Below are 17,268 nucleotides of genomic sequence, written 5' to 3'. Positions count from 1 at the left end.
AATGTACCTACTCATAACAGTAGCTTTTTGAATTCTTCACTGCTGTGGTACCCTTTAAGGCTACATGGAGTTGCATCTTGCCTAAGCTGCAACAACCTGCCAAGTCTGAAAAGCAGTGACTTCCGTCAACACCTCCACTCTGGCTGCTGATTGGTCACCCCTGAGGAGGGAAAAATCAGCTTCCAGAATGGAAAATCTTCAGGACTTTCTCAGCTAAAAGATAAGTGATAAGTAAAGTATGCATTCTGAAATAAACCAGAAATAACTGCCAAGCTATTCCCATCAAAAATTCTATACAGAAACTCTAAATAGTGCAAGGGAGGTGAGTGGGTTGGTGCATGCATCTACTGCAGCAATGAGTAATTCAGTGTCTACAGTTTAGGGTAAATTCAACTTGCACAATCACACTAATCATTCCCAGTAATACAGTGGCCTTTAAGCTACATGGGTTGATAACCACAGCCTTTTCAATCTGGGAGGAGGAAGGATAAGAATCCAGGAGCCTCTGGAGAATGGTCTTTGCAAAGCCAGTACTGGATCTAGACAAGACAGTCCACTTAGCAATTCCTTGTACAAGTACCTATTGAGGACCATTAGCTGTCTCTATTTTTTTTTAACTTATCTTTTGGTGACAGGGTTAGTCCCACTAGGCTAATAGCCCTCTTATCAGGGGAGACCCAAAGTGGTTTTTATATTACTAGAGGAAATGTGGTCAGGGAACTCCTCTTACTCTTGGTAGTCAGAGGAAGGCTTTGTGTGCTACACATCCTGACTTCTTGTTTCCTGTCCAGGCATGGAGACAGCCAGGAGGACAGGGAGAAAATATGGCTGATTCAGCTTTTGATTTTTTAATATATGATAGTTTAAAAGTTATAAAAAAGGAATTAAGTATGCCGGATTTTCAGATTATGTGGCTATATGGGTTCAAGTATAGGAAAATTAAGAATATATAAGAATAGGAAAAGGAATAAAGAGAATGAATGAGAAAGAATTAGATTTAGAAGAGAAGAGAAGAAAAGAACTTATGGAATTATGGAAAAATCACAGGAATGTGACTTGTATGAGAATTGGGCTCTTTGGTAGCTTAATTTTCAACAGAAACCTATAAAAGTGTTTTTAGAATGCATAAGGAAGAAAAGAAGAAAGGAAAGAGAGAGAGATTAAATCAAGAAACATTTAGAAATTTAGCAGAGACGAAACATTTATTTTATGAAAAAGAGAAATATATAAAATGAATCAAATTAAAATTAACTTGTTATACAAACAAAAATATTGTTTACAAGGAAAGAAGTGGTAGCACCACATTTGAGTAAAATGATTAAAGAAGGAAAACTAAGAGAATTAAAAAATAAGGAAGGTAAGCAAACAAGACAGCAAGAAGGAATACATGAAATACTTAAAAGAATATGTACTGAAACTGAGAAGAAAACAGAACACATTTATAAAAGGGTGAAAAATTAAATAATGAAGATGAGTATTTAGAACCAAAATAATTATGAAAGAATTTAATGAAATTCTAAAAGATACTAACATGAAATTCTGCAACAGGATTGGATGGAACTGAACGTATGAAATGAAAGAGTGGCAAAACATTTTTATAGAAGTTAAAATACTGGCAAAAAATAATTTTTATAGAAGTTATGAATGAATGGTTAGAAACTGGAATTAGAGAGAAAGATGTATAGGAGTTATAAAATTTATATTTAAAAAAGGGGTTTACCTTCAAAATTTAGAATGCTAAATGGTTGAAAATGAATTGGTTGAATGCGCTATATTGAATGATCAAAATGTTGAAATAAAATTAGTCTAAACTCACAATGTTGAAATTATCGAATTTGCACATTTCTGCACTATACTGTGATATCAGAGTTGGTATATTTAAGTAGGGGTGTGTGGGGAGCACAGGCCCCCACATGGGGGGTTCAGGGGGCGTAGCCCCCCTGCAAAATAGTAGAGGTGGTCTCATTACTTTTACAAATTAAATAATTTTAGACATTTTGATCACTCAGTGTTTTGGGTTTAGATGTTATTTTTCAACCAAATGAACATTACACATTATAGCATTCAACATTTTGAAGGTAAACCTAAAAAAAGAAATAAAGAGGAGATAAACTGGAGACCTGTAACACTGAATATGGATTATAAAATATTTTATGACAACAAAAAGGTTACAAAAAATGGATAGAATACATGACCAAAACGTATTGTGAAGGAAAGGAATTCAAGAGTTATTATGGAAAATAACAGAACTGATATCATAATTAAAAGTGTAGAAGCGGAGGTTATGATAGAGGATGCAAGCAAAGCCTAATATAATATTCAATACAAATCATTATGGAGAATATTGCAGGCATATAATGCAAGCGAAAAATATTACAAGTAATAAAATCTGTTTATGAAAGGAACTACACAAAACTAAATATAAATGGCTGGATTGGGGAAGAAATAAAAATAGAATGTGGAATAAAGCAGGGCTCCCCAGCTAATAGTGTAATCTTCTCATTAGTTATGAATGTAATAGTGAAGAAAATTAATAAAATGTCAATTAGTGGTAGATACAAAATGATGGATGTACAATTGCCAATAATGTATAATTATGCAGATTATATTGTATTAATTGTTAAAAATAAAGTATGGATGCAAAAAGTAAATGAAAAATTAAGTATAAATTAAAAATGGTTTAAGTATAAATAAAGAGAAAAGTAAAGGATTTGGTTTGAAGGTATGACAGGAGGTACTGAGCTCAATGAAAAAAAAATATATATGGGATAATATTTGGAAAGAATGAATAAAGACAACAACAATGGGTTAATGTACTCAAAGAAGTAAAGGATACAACTACTTTTTGGAAATCATATGGATTTTCATATAGACAAAAAGCACACTTGTTGAACACCATGGTAATAGGAAAATTTGTGCTTATGTTGCTAACATCCATACGATTCCTATAAAGTATAAAAAGGAACTAATGATGTTTATATTTTCTTTTATATGGGGCTGTAGACTGAATCCAGTCAAAAGAGGGATTCTATATATGAAAGAGCAGCAAGGAGGCTTGGGTTTAATAAACCCAATAGTACATGCAGCATCTTTAATTTTGTATAAGGTATTAAAAAGAATTATGAAGGAAAATAAAAACTTGAAAGAAATAATACTATATTATAAACACAAAGAATTGTGTGAAGGAATTGAAGTTAAATGTAAAAGCATTATGAATGAAGAAATGAAAGAGTATCAAAACAAAATTCTGTTATGGAAAATAAAAAAGAAAACATGAGGAAAAATAGAAAGGAAAGGTACTTAAGTATTAAGAAAGCATTTTACTGCATTGATCTATGGAAAGATTTACAAATAGATAAGAAAAAAAGCCATGAGGAGGAGATATAACCACTATTGAAAGATTAAGGAATGTAATTTTTTTATGGAGACTCAATTTTCTAACAAAGTTAAGGCAAATATGCCATACAAAAAAGCAAGACAGAATATGTAATAAATGTGGGGAGAGATTACTGAGCATGTGTTTTTGAAATGTGAGAGAGTTAATTTGTGCAAAGAAATATGTAAACATAATAGGGTGAAAAGTTTGTTAAAATTTGAGCAAATGAATATGGACATAATAGAATTTGGTTATGGTGCACAAAAACAGGAAGAAGTGAAGAAAATGGACAGAATGATATTTTATGGAACAAGAGACTAAATGAAATTAAATACAATGGAAAATGGACTCTGACAAACATTTTGGAGAAAATAATGACTTGGTTGTGGATAAAATTGTGGAGAAGGAATGCTTAAACTGAAGTTGATAATGTATGGAGATTTGTAAATATGAAAATAATATGTAAATAACATGTAATGCACAGATCAATAAAAAAAAAAAAAAACTACTCTTGGTAGTAGGGGAAGCATGTGTGTGACACAGCAGACTTCCTGTTCCAGGCACTGAGGTGGCCTGGAGGAACAGGGAGAAAAAAATGGCTGATTCAACTTGTGCTGAAACTGGAATGAAAGTTGTTGATAATGTAGTCAAAATGGCAGAATCGCTACCAAAAGTTTTTTTCTGACGACGTGGGTGTAGAAAAAACACTGACACTGGAGAAAAAGGAGATTGCAGACGAAATGGAGATGGATTCAGAGGAAAACTTTCAGGGGAGACTGAAGGAGAGACAGTTACCTCTAAAAAATGCATAACTACAAGCCTCAAATCAGGGTGGGGGTGGGGGGGTGGGGGTTGTGGGATGATAATTTGGAAGAAATGGTAAAATAAAGTGAGCCAGGAAATGGAACAGCAATTTCATGGAGTGACATCATGGAAAAAAATAGAAGAAACAGGAGAAGAATAGGAGACTGTGCCAGGAAGAAGTTCTATAGACAAAAATGTTTGCACAAACTGTTGGAGAAGAAGCACAGAAGAAAGATGAAATAAATGAAACAACGAAAAGTATACAGTATGTGTGAGCAGTACAAAAAAGAAGAAAGTTTGAACAGATATGAGGTTTGGGACACTGTCATAATGCCTCTGGGTGTCAAAGCAAAAGAGGTAAGAGCATTTAGTTTAATTAATAAAGAGACTTTTTGTGAGTTGACGTTTGAGACTTGGCAGGCCATGGAAATTTTTCTGGGTGCATATGAACAAAAGAAAAATATTTATCCATTGTCAGAATAGGTGGTGCAAGCTTTTTACAGAAAAAAAATAATGATCCAGTTTAGAACTGAAGTTGAAGCAAAGGAACTGAAACATTTAATTATATGTAAAGAAGTAATGGACACTACAAAAATATATGACAAAAGAAGACTGGGGGATGAGAATGTGGAGTAATACTGAAAATGATAATGCTATGCATGTACCTGGTATTATTAATGTTCATGGTAATAGGGCTTTTGTGAAAAGAACATACGTCTGTGTAATGTACTGAACCATATAACTGATGTATAGGTTCAGATACAGATGTGGTTTAACTTTTCCAGCAGAAAGTTAGGATCCCAGGAAGAAGTGACCAGTTTGCTAGGCGATCTCAGATGAATCATTCCTATTACTACTGTTTTACTAAAAGCACTACATACTGAAGTGGCCACAAGATGTACCCTGACTAAGCAGTATGACAGCCAGAGGCTAGTAATTCATGCAAATATCTGAGCACCAGTGAGACAATCCCAGATAGGGTAATTGTTACTGTGTAGTCACCCAACTGCAAAGTTCTTCAACATCAAGATAAGATTTTCTAGTAGCAGATTTCTTGCGTCCTTTAGTACCTGCTGCACGTCCTCTATAAAGAGGGGCCAAAAGGGGGTTACCAAAAATACTTTTTTGGAGTCTCCTGAATCTTCAGCATTATCCTGGATATCAATGGAAAGGATAGAAATACACAAGAGATACAGTCCCCTGCAAGGGAATGAAAAAGGCATCTATTAAGATGTTTTGAAAGTAGGCAAGCAGATCTACTTGATGTCTTCCCCAGAACTGTATCAATACCTGGAAGCCCCCCTCTTGTTAAAATTGAATTCATGAGGGTCTGTCCTGATCCAGCTGGGTTTATGTTTGCTATGACAGAATGTAATATGCTTGGTGGGCTAAAGACTGCTGAAGAACTAACTCCCAAGCAATTACATCCCACATGGATGGAGAGTACGACCATGTGTTCCCTAGCTTGCTGATGTGCCACATCACTGTGGTATTCTCTGTAATCACCAAGAAAGGTCCACGGGACCATAAATGATGAGATTAAAAGGCACAGGTTATACCCATCTTTCTCAAAATGACACACTTTGGTTTGTTTGAGGAATCCCAAAGGCCTTGCACCTTTACATTCACAGTAACTGGCTCCATGGCAATTCTGAGGTGTCTGTAATTACAGATAGACTTGGAGGTTGAGGAGAAGGGGAACATGTAACTGCTTGTAAATACAAGCAATTACATGTATCCACCAGTTCATCTCCATTTATACAAAGCCCAAGACAGGCATCTAAATCTAAAAATCTAAAGGATGCAAGTGCTAGGTCCATGTGTTTTTTAGTAACTGCAGAACTTTTACACGTACAACATAATGAGAGGAATCATGAGAGGCACAGATGCCATGAACCCCAGAATCCTAAGAAACTCTCTGATTGAAGGCTTTACAGTGAATTGAGCAGCTCAAGAAGGTTTCCAAATAAAACTCCACCTTCTCCTGTGTCAAAAACTTTTGTTGTGGAGTGTCTATAAGGCACACTAGAAGAGAGTGTGAAGTGGTCAAAGACAATTTTAGAATATTCATTTGGAAACAGAGATTTGTCAGAAGAGTTGAAACCCAAGAAGATGATTCGACATCTGGGAGAAGACTCTAGGAAAATAAGTCATTCAAATAAAAAAGAAAATGAGTGCCATTTAGCCTACTTGGTGACTGGAGCTAGACACTTTGTAAACAAGCCTGAAGCAGCCAATAACCCAAATGGTGATGCATAGAACTGATCATATGATCCAAACTCACAACTTCAGAGATATTTTTGGTGCCCTGTTACCACAAAGTTTCATTGGGGTATATGATGTAATGGGTCCATATTATATGAATGAAAGTTCATATAAGTGAATGCTCTAATGAGACTCCCAGACATCGAGGTGCATGCTGTGGGACCACAGTACAGTGAAGATTAGAGTTTTTGCCCTTTCCTCACTGTAGTTGGATCTCAGAGTTGTAATATATATTTAGCGGGAGGGGGGGGGACTCGATGTCCAGGATTTTCGCTCATTGAGCGCTCGTCTATATGAACTTTCGTTCATATAATATAGACCCAATAAAACAGACACTGAAGGGTCAACAACTTCAATACTGGAACCTCCACATACTGAAATACGAAGATTAAAAACTGGTTTCTAAGAAGGCTTTTAATTTAACAGAAGCATTCTAGAATAGAGGCCTTTGCCCCTTGAATAAATGGCACTAGTTCTACGACTCCTAGGGTTAATGAATCTGAGGAAAATATTCTCTTTGGTTCAGGAGGTGGGGAGGGACTCCCCTGAATGGACGTTTTTGTTCACTGCCAACTGTAGCCTTCCTGAGCCATCTTTAATCTCCATGAGTCTGTCACAACCGGTTGCCAAAGGGAAATGAACACGGTCAGTTGTTGGGACAGGTACTGAGAAATTGATGCAGGAGGGAACAGATAAAGAAGGTAGCATACTAGTATAGCTTTCCTAAAGTTATAAACTGTCCCTTAATTTGAAATGTTTCTATTTGTCACTGCTCCCCCTCCTGCCGTCTCTGTTTATGAGGCATGAAAGAGGATTTGAAAGGGAGTGGGGCTGAAAAATGTTTGAAACTTCCTAAACTAATTTCACTCTTTCATCAAATTGTTGTAGACCTGAAAAGCAAATGGTCTAAACAAAAATTTTTTTTCTCTAAAGCTGAATTCTAACATTCAACCCATATTTCAACAGAAAACGCCTGATTTCATAACCATACATACATTCACAAACAGCAGAAGCAGTACCTCACAATCATTTATTTTATTCTTTGTTGACCGGGTTAGCTCTACTAGGCTAGTAATCTCTTTTCAAGGAAGACCTGAAATAATATTTATATTACTTGGGGAAATTTGACCAGGGCATTGGGGTACTTTCCCCTAACATTACAACGTTCATGGTTAGTATGTCCAAGTGTGTGCATGCATTCTGTTCCCAGCACACTGGCGGCTGGGAAGACTGTATGTGACATGGCAAGAAGTGAGAAAGCAGCTGTGGTGAATGCAGACTCCACACAATTAACGCAGAAGGATTCACAGGTTATGTTCAATAAAAAGGAGATTGTGGATGAAACAGTAGAGGATATGAAGGAGTTAGTTAAAAAAAATTTTTGAGAATTCATGAGATGAACTATTGCAAGAGGATGTTTTTTATTATTGATGGACTTGGTTAAACAAAGCGAGACAGAGATGGAAAAAGAGCCATCTTGGGGTGAGATTATGGACAAGATCTAACAGGAAGAGATGAAGGCTATATATAACAAAATGTTTGGAGAAGCAGTGAGGGAGAAAATAAAGAGTAGGAAGATGGATGAAACAGAAAAAAGTAGCATGTTGTTCATATACAAAGAAAGGAATAAAGACAAATGGACAGGTACGAAATATGGGACAGTGATTATAACTTTAGGAATCAAAAGTACAGAAGAGCGTTTATTTTGATAAAAAAAGAGGCGTGTCACTTTTTGAGACTGCTACAGGACTAAAGACTTTTTGGGGGAATATGGTAAAAGAAAATATATGCATCCATAGAATAACTATAGTATTAAGACTTTTTACTGTGAAAAAAGAAAATATACACATAGTTTTGAATTGAGACTGAGAAACTGTAAAACATTAAAGAATTTTTGTAAAGACGTTATTGGGCTATGGAGTGGAGGATGGGATTGTAATGTTATTTTGAAATGGGAAAATAAATAAATTGTACATACTCTACACATGACTAATGTTGAAGGAAAGAGTCATAATATAGTGCTGGGGACAAAAGAAAACTTTTTGTGGGCAAGGGGGGCATTTTATAGGTAATTCTGATAAGCAATTTGTATGTGGTGAGTTTGGACAGGATGCAAAAAAAATTTGAGATGAAATGTTAAATGTAAACAGACATGACATTTATGGATGGACTGTACAAGAGTAAAAAGAAAGTCTGTGTAGAAGAAAATGTAAGTGAAGGTGAAAAAGAGCAATTACAACAGGAAGAACAACAAAATGATTCATCAGAAAAGAAAAATAACATACAGAAAAGGTAGACAGTGACAAAAAGGAAAGAGGAAGATGAAATAGAAGTTGGGTCAGACGTAAGTGATGCGGAAGATATAGATTGAAGGGTAGTTAAAAAGAGCAAACTACTGGAAAAAATTTAAAAGATAGAAAAAGGAAATTCTAAGGCAAAGGCCTGAAATTAAAAAAAAAGAAATTAAAAAAAAAAAAAAAAAAAAAAAGGGAAATTGATAAAAATACATAATTTCAAACAGATTAAGAGAGAAACAATCTTAGAATGCTACATGTCAATGCTAACAGTATAAAACGTATTGTAAGAAGAACTGGAGTATTAGAGTGATGTAAAAAATGTGAAGTAGACATAATAGTATTAGATGTTACAGGTTTAAAAAGGAAGACAGATTACAAACGACAATTTTATGCAGAGGAAATGTAACTTGGAATATAGGAGGAGAAACCTGTTCAGGGATAGCTGTACTATACAGCACAGCAATTACAAGATTGGATTTTACTTTAGTTAGATTAGGATGATTACTGGTGTTAGAGTCAAGACAGGAAAACAGAGTTTACAGACTTATAGCAGTATATGCAAATATAGCATATATATATATATATATATATATATATATATATACATATCTATCTATATATATATATATATAGAGAGAGAGAGAAAGGTTGTTTCAAAAAATATTGCATTACGTAATTGTAAATATGGATATTATAGCAACAGGAGATTTTAACTGTCTCTTAAAAAATTACTAGATAAAAAACGGGAATCATGAAGTGTGGAAATTTTTTATTAGGGAATACAAACAATTACATATAGGAGAGGGAATGTTAAAACAGATTATTTCTTAGTTTCTAAGAGTACAGAAATAATCATAGAAGAAGCAGTGGAAACAGGATTTTTGATCATATGGCAATATAGGTAGAAACAGAAGAAAATAAAAAAACACAAAAACTGAAAAAGGGATTTAAAAGAATAAATGAGAAAGGAAAAGATAATATATTGGAATTATGGAAAGATCATATGACTGAGAGAATTTAATAATAAATATACAATGGGAATGTGGAATAAGACAAAAACAATACATTGAAATGTAGAATAACATATTAGAAAATTTAAGAGAAAAATGAGAAAATATACTACAGAAAAGAACAGATATATAAAAAAATCAAGAAAAAATAAGGGATTGTTGCATAAACAAAGATTTTTTTCAAGGAAAAAAGAATTAGTTGTCTCAATATTTAAGTAAAATAAGTGGTACAATATGAGATGAAAAACAAAGATGGAAAAGTTGAAAAAAAAGTGTTCTTACCAAAACGTTCCATCTGTGTTGTCGATCTTCCTTCATTCTTGACTGCTGGGTCTCGGTTCTGTCCTCAGAACAGACTTGGCCATTGTAACAGGCTTGCGCCAGCCAAAAACTCTCGAGCTAAGCCTACCCATACTGCCTATTTTCCCTTCTGAGATTGAGTTTTGCCAGTAGAAATAAAATGTAGAAGCTTTGTCTGAGCAACTGCTTTACTACAAAAACCAGGACTAGACCCAAACCTGTAGGAGTCGTCGGAGGGGGTTGGAGGGTGGGATGTCAAGAATGAATGAAGATCGACAACACAGATGGAACGTTTTGGTAAGAGCATAACTTCTTTATCTGATGTTGTCAATCTTCATTCATTTTTGACTGTTGGGACAGAGTTCCTAGCTACTTTATGTCCCAGGAGGCCCTATGGAAGGATATTCCTGAGCACCATAGAGCCAAAGAATGCTCTTCCCCTGGAGACCATGTCCAATTTGTAATGAGTGATAAAGGTATGTGGGGTTGCCACTGCACAAAATGTCATCCATAGAGGCTCTAGAATGAAAAGCTACTGAAGTGGAAACTGATCTGGTAGAATGAGCCTTGACCTTAGTTTATAGGTTTAGTTTATTTTGGTAGTAAACAAAGGTGATGCAATCTCTCAACCATTTTGATAAGGTAACTTTGGAAACTGGTTTGCCCAGTTGAGTGCCTGAAAAGGGCAAAAACAATTGGTCAGATTTTCTGATTTCATTCTATTCAAGTAAAAATGTAATTGCTTGTGTACATCCAACAAGTGTAAACTGTATTCTCCCTTGTTTGAGAAGTTTGGGAAGAAAACTGCGAAAATCTATAGATTAATATTTGAGTCCGATACAACCCTGGGAAGGAAAGAGGGGTTAGTCCTAAGTGGTACTCTCTCTGTGAAAAATGATACACGGATGTTTCACACACAAAGCTGATATTCTCCTGGCTGACATGATGGCCACCAGGAAAAGGGTCTTGCAAGATAAGAATTTGATATAGGTGGCTGCTGGCTCAAAGGGATGATGGGTTAAACTTTGCAAAACTAATGTTAAATCTAAGGTTCAATAGGTTCTTTAAAGGGTAGTTTCAATTGCATAACACCTTTCAGGAAGGTTTTGTAAAGGCAATGAGACATTAAGGAAAGGTCATCAAAACCATTATGAAAATATGAAACAGCTGCTAAAACAAACTCTAATAGTAGAAGCTGAGGCTCCTGATTGGAATATAGCTGATAAATATTCTAATACCTTATTAATCAAGGCTGAAAAAGGGTAAATTATTTCTGCAAATGACCAAATCACAAATATGTTCCATTTACTCAGACAAGGTCTTCTGGTGGATGGTTTGTGGAAAGCAAGAAGTATTTTTTGTACTGGAAAAGAAATATTTTTCCGCTTGGCAATTACTGGAAGTGGAGGTACAAAGCCATCAGCTTGAGATTGTGTAGGTTGGGATGGACCAACCCCTGAGGATGAGACAGGTCTGGGGTTGGGTCCAGAGTCCACAGATGGTGAACTAGGTGAGGCCAGAGAAAGGGGAACCAGACTTGGCAGGGCCAATAAGGTGCAATGAGGATCACTTTGCTTTTCAACTGTTGGGCTTTCTTCAAAAAACTGGGGGATCGGGGGAAAGAAGGAAAGGTGTAAAGCAGTCCCGGGGGTCAATCGTGTAGAAGAGAATCTCTCAGGGTCTCCCCTTGGGGGGCAAGGCAAAGTAGCTGCTGCACTTATGGTTTATGGAAGATGCAAATTGGTTGCAGCAAGGCTGACCCCATTGACGTAATATCTTCGTTGCTACACTGGGATTGACAGACCACTTGTGAGGTAGGAGGATACATCATGCTGGAATTCCATGGAATGTGCATTGCTATCAGAAAGCGGCTGGATGCTATTGCGCATTGGCACACACTTAGGGCTTCCTGACATAATGGGTATGATTTGGTTCTTCCTTGTTTGTCGATGTACCAGACCACCGACATGTCTGATTGGATAGCAATTGTCCCTGAAGGGAAGGCCAATTGAAATGCCTGTAACGCTAGAAGCATGGCCCTCAGTTCTAGGATGTTGATATGCAAATTGGCCTCTGAAGGGGACCAAGTGCCTTGGACTGTTTTTCCCTGAAAATGCCCCCCACCCCATCAGGGATGCATCCATGGTCACTACAGCCTTGGGCTGAGTGGGGGTGAAAGGGTGACTCCATAATTTCTCTGACTCCACACACTAACATCCTTCTTTCATCAGTTGTTTATGCGGATTAGGTAATACATTGGGTGTGTAAACAGAGACCACTATGATGCCAGAAGTCATTGAAACAGCCTCATATGGTACCTTGCCAGGGGAACTAGAGTGAAGGTGGTAGCCATTGACCCTAGAAGTTGTAAGACTAAGTGAGCCTGGACTCTGTCTTGAGAGAGTATCACTTGAAGCTGTGATCTTAACTTCTGCAGCCTGTGATGAGGTAGAGCAGCTATACAAGAGTTCGTTTTGAATGCTGCTCCAATGAATTCTAACTCATGCATGGGTGACAGCTTTGACTTTTCCCTGTTTATTGAAATGCCTAAGTACTCTGAGTAGGACAAAGTCCAAGGCATGAAGCAGTGGATGACTGGTGGGGCGGAGAGTAGCCAGCTGTCGAGATACGGAAATGCACAGAATCCTTGTAGTCTTACGTGGGCTGCTACTGCTGCCATACATTTGAACACCCTGGTGGCAGTGATGAGACCAAAGGGCAGTACTTTAAATTGGTAGTGACTGGTTCCCAGCCGGAAGCAGAAGTATCTTCTGGAGTGCCTGTCCATCTTTATGTGGTAATACGCATCCTGAAGATCTAAAGAGCACATCCAATCATCTTTCTCCAGAAAAAGGAGGATAGACTGTATCGGGACCATATGAAATTCTGTCTGTCGAACAGACTTGTTCAAGACACTGAGGTCAAGAATTGGCACTGTCTTTTTTGGCACTAAAAAGAATCTTGAGTAAAACCCGGATCCTATTTGGTCTGGTGGGACTGTTTGGATGACTCTTTTTTAAAGCAGTTCTTGAATTTCTTGTACTGTTGTATCCCTCTGACTAGGTTGGACACTGGGGACTTGCCTTTGCGGCCTTGGATAAAGATTGAAGGGGATATGGTAACCTCTGGTAACTATCGTCTGCATCCAGGAATCTGATGTTATTGAGTGCCAGGCTAAGTGGTGCAGAGAGAATCTTCTCCTGACTGCCTCCAGAGGTAGGCAATTGGGCTGCTGCTCAGGAGTGCTCACAGGGTTGTCCAGAGAAGGAATCCCTGGAACCCTGGTTACTTGGGCCTCCATCTGCCAGTGGAGGAGCGCCTTCCTGATGAGTTCCCCCTCTGCCCCAGGGAGGAAAACTCACCACGTGCCCTGAAAAGGCCCTTGAGACTTACTGAACCACATCTTTCCACTCCTCCGATTCCTGGAGTAAGGTCTGTGAGGAGCAGAAAAATGAACGCCCACAGCAGAAAGGGTCTTTCTGTCCTTCTCACATCTGGCTAGTGTGTCTGACTTTTGAGCCAAAAAGTAAGGTAGCGTCAACGAGAGCGTTGACAAAGGAAGACTTGAAAGGGTCCGCGAAATTACACAAGTGCATCCAGGTGTGGCGCCTGATTGCAATGCTTGTCCCCGCTGCCCTGGCTGTCCCTTTGGCTGTCTGTGCAATAAGTCACATGGATGAGTTTGATATCAATTCTAGGGTCGCAAGCTGGGAAGCAACTTTATCACGTACCTCATCAGACACAACCATAGCATCTATCACTAAGCCTTTAGACAAGTGGGGTTGGTCTTCTGGTGCACTAATAATTTTATCCAGTCAGATGCCTGCCAAGCAAGCTGCATGATGAATCTGACCAATTCATCAACTGGCAGAATTACCCAAGAAGAAGAAGATTGGGCATGAAAAGCCTGCAAGAAAATTCCTTCAGAGGAAGGGTTGGTGTGCTTCCAATCACCCCTTTGTTTCAAGATTTTCAGGATGTCTACAAAGGAGACCTCTTCAGGGGGGTGACAATGGGGACCCTTCCCCTTCATCATAGTCTGTATCCTCAGTGAGAGATTTTTCCAGAGAATCTAGGTGCTTCCTCTTGCACGATCTCTTATGGGGCGGCTCTTAAGGGGCATCCTGCAGAAGGTTGTCTTGCTGCTCTTGTGCCCGCTGCCCCGATGTAGCAGACTGTGACAGCTGCGAACCAGAGGATATGTAGATGTGACACACTGACTAAGATGGTGCCAACTGCATACCTGCTCAGGCAAGAGCCTTTCTCCATAATCTGGAAGGCAGGCCTGCCTGAAGAGGGATGGGAGCCCGGAACAGAGAAAGACAACCTTGGAACTGGGGTCACACCCCACTCCGATGAGCCCACCTTAATAGCAGACGCCCTGAGAGGGCTTGGAACAGTCAAAGCACCCGGGACCATAGATGGCGCTGTGGGAAAAAATCAGTACTGAACTTTGATCCCAGAGCTGGCAGCCAGGACACGGTCCCGAGGGTGGCATGGCTCCAACTGAGCAGAGTACCACAGAGTAGGCTCCGAAGCCAAGGTGAGCCACCACTGGCACCGAAGTAGACGGCACCCGTGAGCAGCATGCTCCAAGACCTGCGGAGAGATTGAAGAAGGAAGACAGGATAGAGTCCTTGGAGAGTAGACCTCTGCTCTGGATGGGAAGGAGGTCTTAGAGGGGGCTGAAAGACCGCTGGCCTCCAAGGGCTGATCCACTAACCTGATTACATCAAGCTCCAAAAGGCTCCTGGTGGAATGAATAGACATCCCCGAAGGAGATTCTGGACGTTCTATAAAACGGCTTAATTGTTGACCAAAAAAAGTGTCAACAGATGAGCACCTAGTCCTGGGCAGGGATTCGACCTTTGGCACCATGGTCAGCTGACCAATTGTTTGTGTGGGAGGTGAAGTGACCAGTAAGGAAGAAACTATTGCGGCTGCCGAGAGGGTCATAGGTACTATGGTAACTTTGTCAGTTCCATAGGAGTTGTTAGCACTGTGGAAGGAGTTCTAGGCTTTGGCGCCAAAACGGTTGTCGGTGTCGATTTTGATTATTCAGGCTTCGGTTCCGAAATAGAAAACTGGCCTTTGGACGATTTAGCGTCATGAGATTGAGGAGACACTGAAACAGAGTGGCTCCTCTTTTTTGCTTCTTTCTTGGGAGAAACTGACATCTCTGCCTCAGACAAAGCCTCTGAGAAAGGGCATTTTAACAGCCCCTTCAGGATCAATTTGTTGTGCCACTCTGCAAGGGTCCGAGCACTTAAACCCTTGCAGAGCTAACACGGTGGTTGGACTTCCAAATGTGGCACCCCAAAATTATATACGCAAGAAAGATGCCCATCCGAGTTGGACATCTTTCTGCCACATTCCTTGCATTGCATAAAACCAGTAGTACCCTTCTGTTTCTCTGCGATGAACTTTAGAAAGCCAATCAACAAACCGTTCACACACAAAACAGGAGAAAGATAATAGAAATCCAGAAAGGATTTTTTTTAAACATACCAACAATGGTAAAGAAGAAAAAATATCCAGAAGGGGTAAAAACAGGGAAAGGGGAAATACCAATGACGGTATTGAAGATTCACCAAAGGTAAGAGGGAAGGAAGGGGCCTACACCAGTGATGGTAAAGAAGAAATACGAAAAGGCAAAAACGGGGAAAAATACAGCATTTAAACACACAAATGATCAATTTAGGCAAGAAGATAAGATAATGACAAATATTTATAGAAAGAAGAAAATTTTAAAGAAGATGTATCAAAAAAATTAGCACACAGCTTGAGGGCATGGCTGTCTCCTAAAACCTACGCTGCAAAAAAGAACTGGGGAGAAGGGAAGACGGGCACTATGGGTAACCCAAGCTCGAAAGTTTGTGGCTGGTGTGAGCATGTTACAACAGCCGAGTTGATTCTGAGGATGGAACCGTGACCCAACAGTCAAGAATGAATGAAGACTAATAACATCAGATCAAAGTATTATAGTTGTAGTACACTATGTTAAAGAGATGATAAAGAAAAGAAAAATGAAAATAAATGGAAGGTTAAGCAATTTACAGAAGAAATAAAAATGCTGATAAACAGATTAAATTAAATAATACATGGTGATAAAGAAAGTAAATCTTAATTCCACGGCAGGTTCAGATGGTATAGGTTATTTACTGTTTATGAATATGGAGAAATGGCAAAATGAACTCTTTGTATATGTACTTAATGAATAACTAAAGGATGTTATTTGTTATACACACATCTGTACTGGAATTATGAAATTTATTTGGAAAAAAAGAGAAAAATAAGATGAATAATTGGAGACCAGCTGTGTTAAATAATGCGGACTATAAGATATTTATGAAGAAATGCAAAAAAGATTAAAGAATAAAACAGATAAGGTTTTGGAAGAGAATATTTATGGAGTTAAAAGAAAAAAATGTCAGGAACTATTAATGATTGCTAGGGAAGTTGTAGATGATGATAAAGAAGCAAAGTTACTGGTGGAAGTTATACGCAAAGCATCTGATACGAAAAAGTCTATGTTAAGGAAAATAATAGGATATAATTTTAAAAAACAAATTCAGAAAGTAATCGGATTAGTATGTAGGAATAAGTGAAGAGTTACAGATGAGTAGTATTTTATTTTTAGCAGTAATTAATTGGATAGTTAAAAAGACAAAAAAAAAAAATGAGAAAAGCACTACATACATAATACTGGTACTGAATATCCTATCATATCCTATGAAGATGATGATATTCTTATGACTAAAGACAGAAAAAGGATGGAAGATGTTATTGTGTGTGTAAATAATAGTTTACAAAAAATATCACTGAACAGAAAAAAGTAAGGGACTCGGGTTCAGATGAACAGTTAAAGAAAATTAAATTTGGAACAAAACAAATAATGGTATTAGGAATAAAATGTGGTGCATTGATTGTCGTTAGGGAATAATGGATGAAAATATAAGATTTAAAAGGACCAAGTGCTATGTGGAGTAGACACAGACTGTTTAAAAAAGTGCATCTGATTAATTCCATATGGATAGGACAAATAGCTTATGTGGCTGGAGAATACATGATACCAAAACACGAACAGTTTTACTGAAGTGATGTTTAGATTTATCTGGGAATCTAGGCTACACCCAGTTAAAAGACGAGTATTCTACATGGATAAGGAAGAAGGGAGTTTGGGTTTGTTCAACCCTATAGTATACAGGGCATCACA

This window comes from Protopterus annectens, chromosome 7.part0 (assembly GCF_019279795.1).
Source record: "Protopterus annectens isolate FY-2018-M chromosome 7.part0, PAN1.0, whole genome shotgun sequence".
Taxonomy (NCBI): domain Eukaryota; kingdom Metazoa; phylum Chordata; order Ceratodontiformes; family Protopteridae; genus Protopterus; species Protopterus annectens.
The sequence above is the reverse complement of the archived record's forward strand: the minus strand, read 5'-3'. Positions refer to the sequence as shown.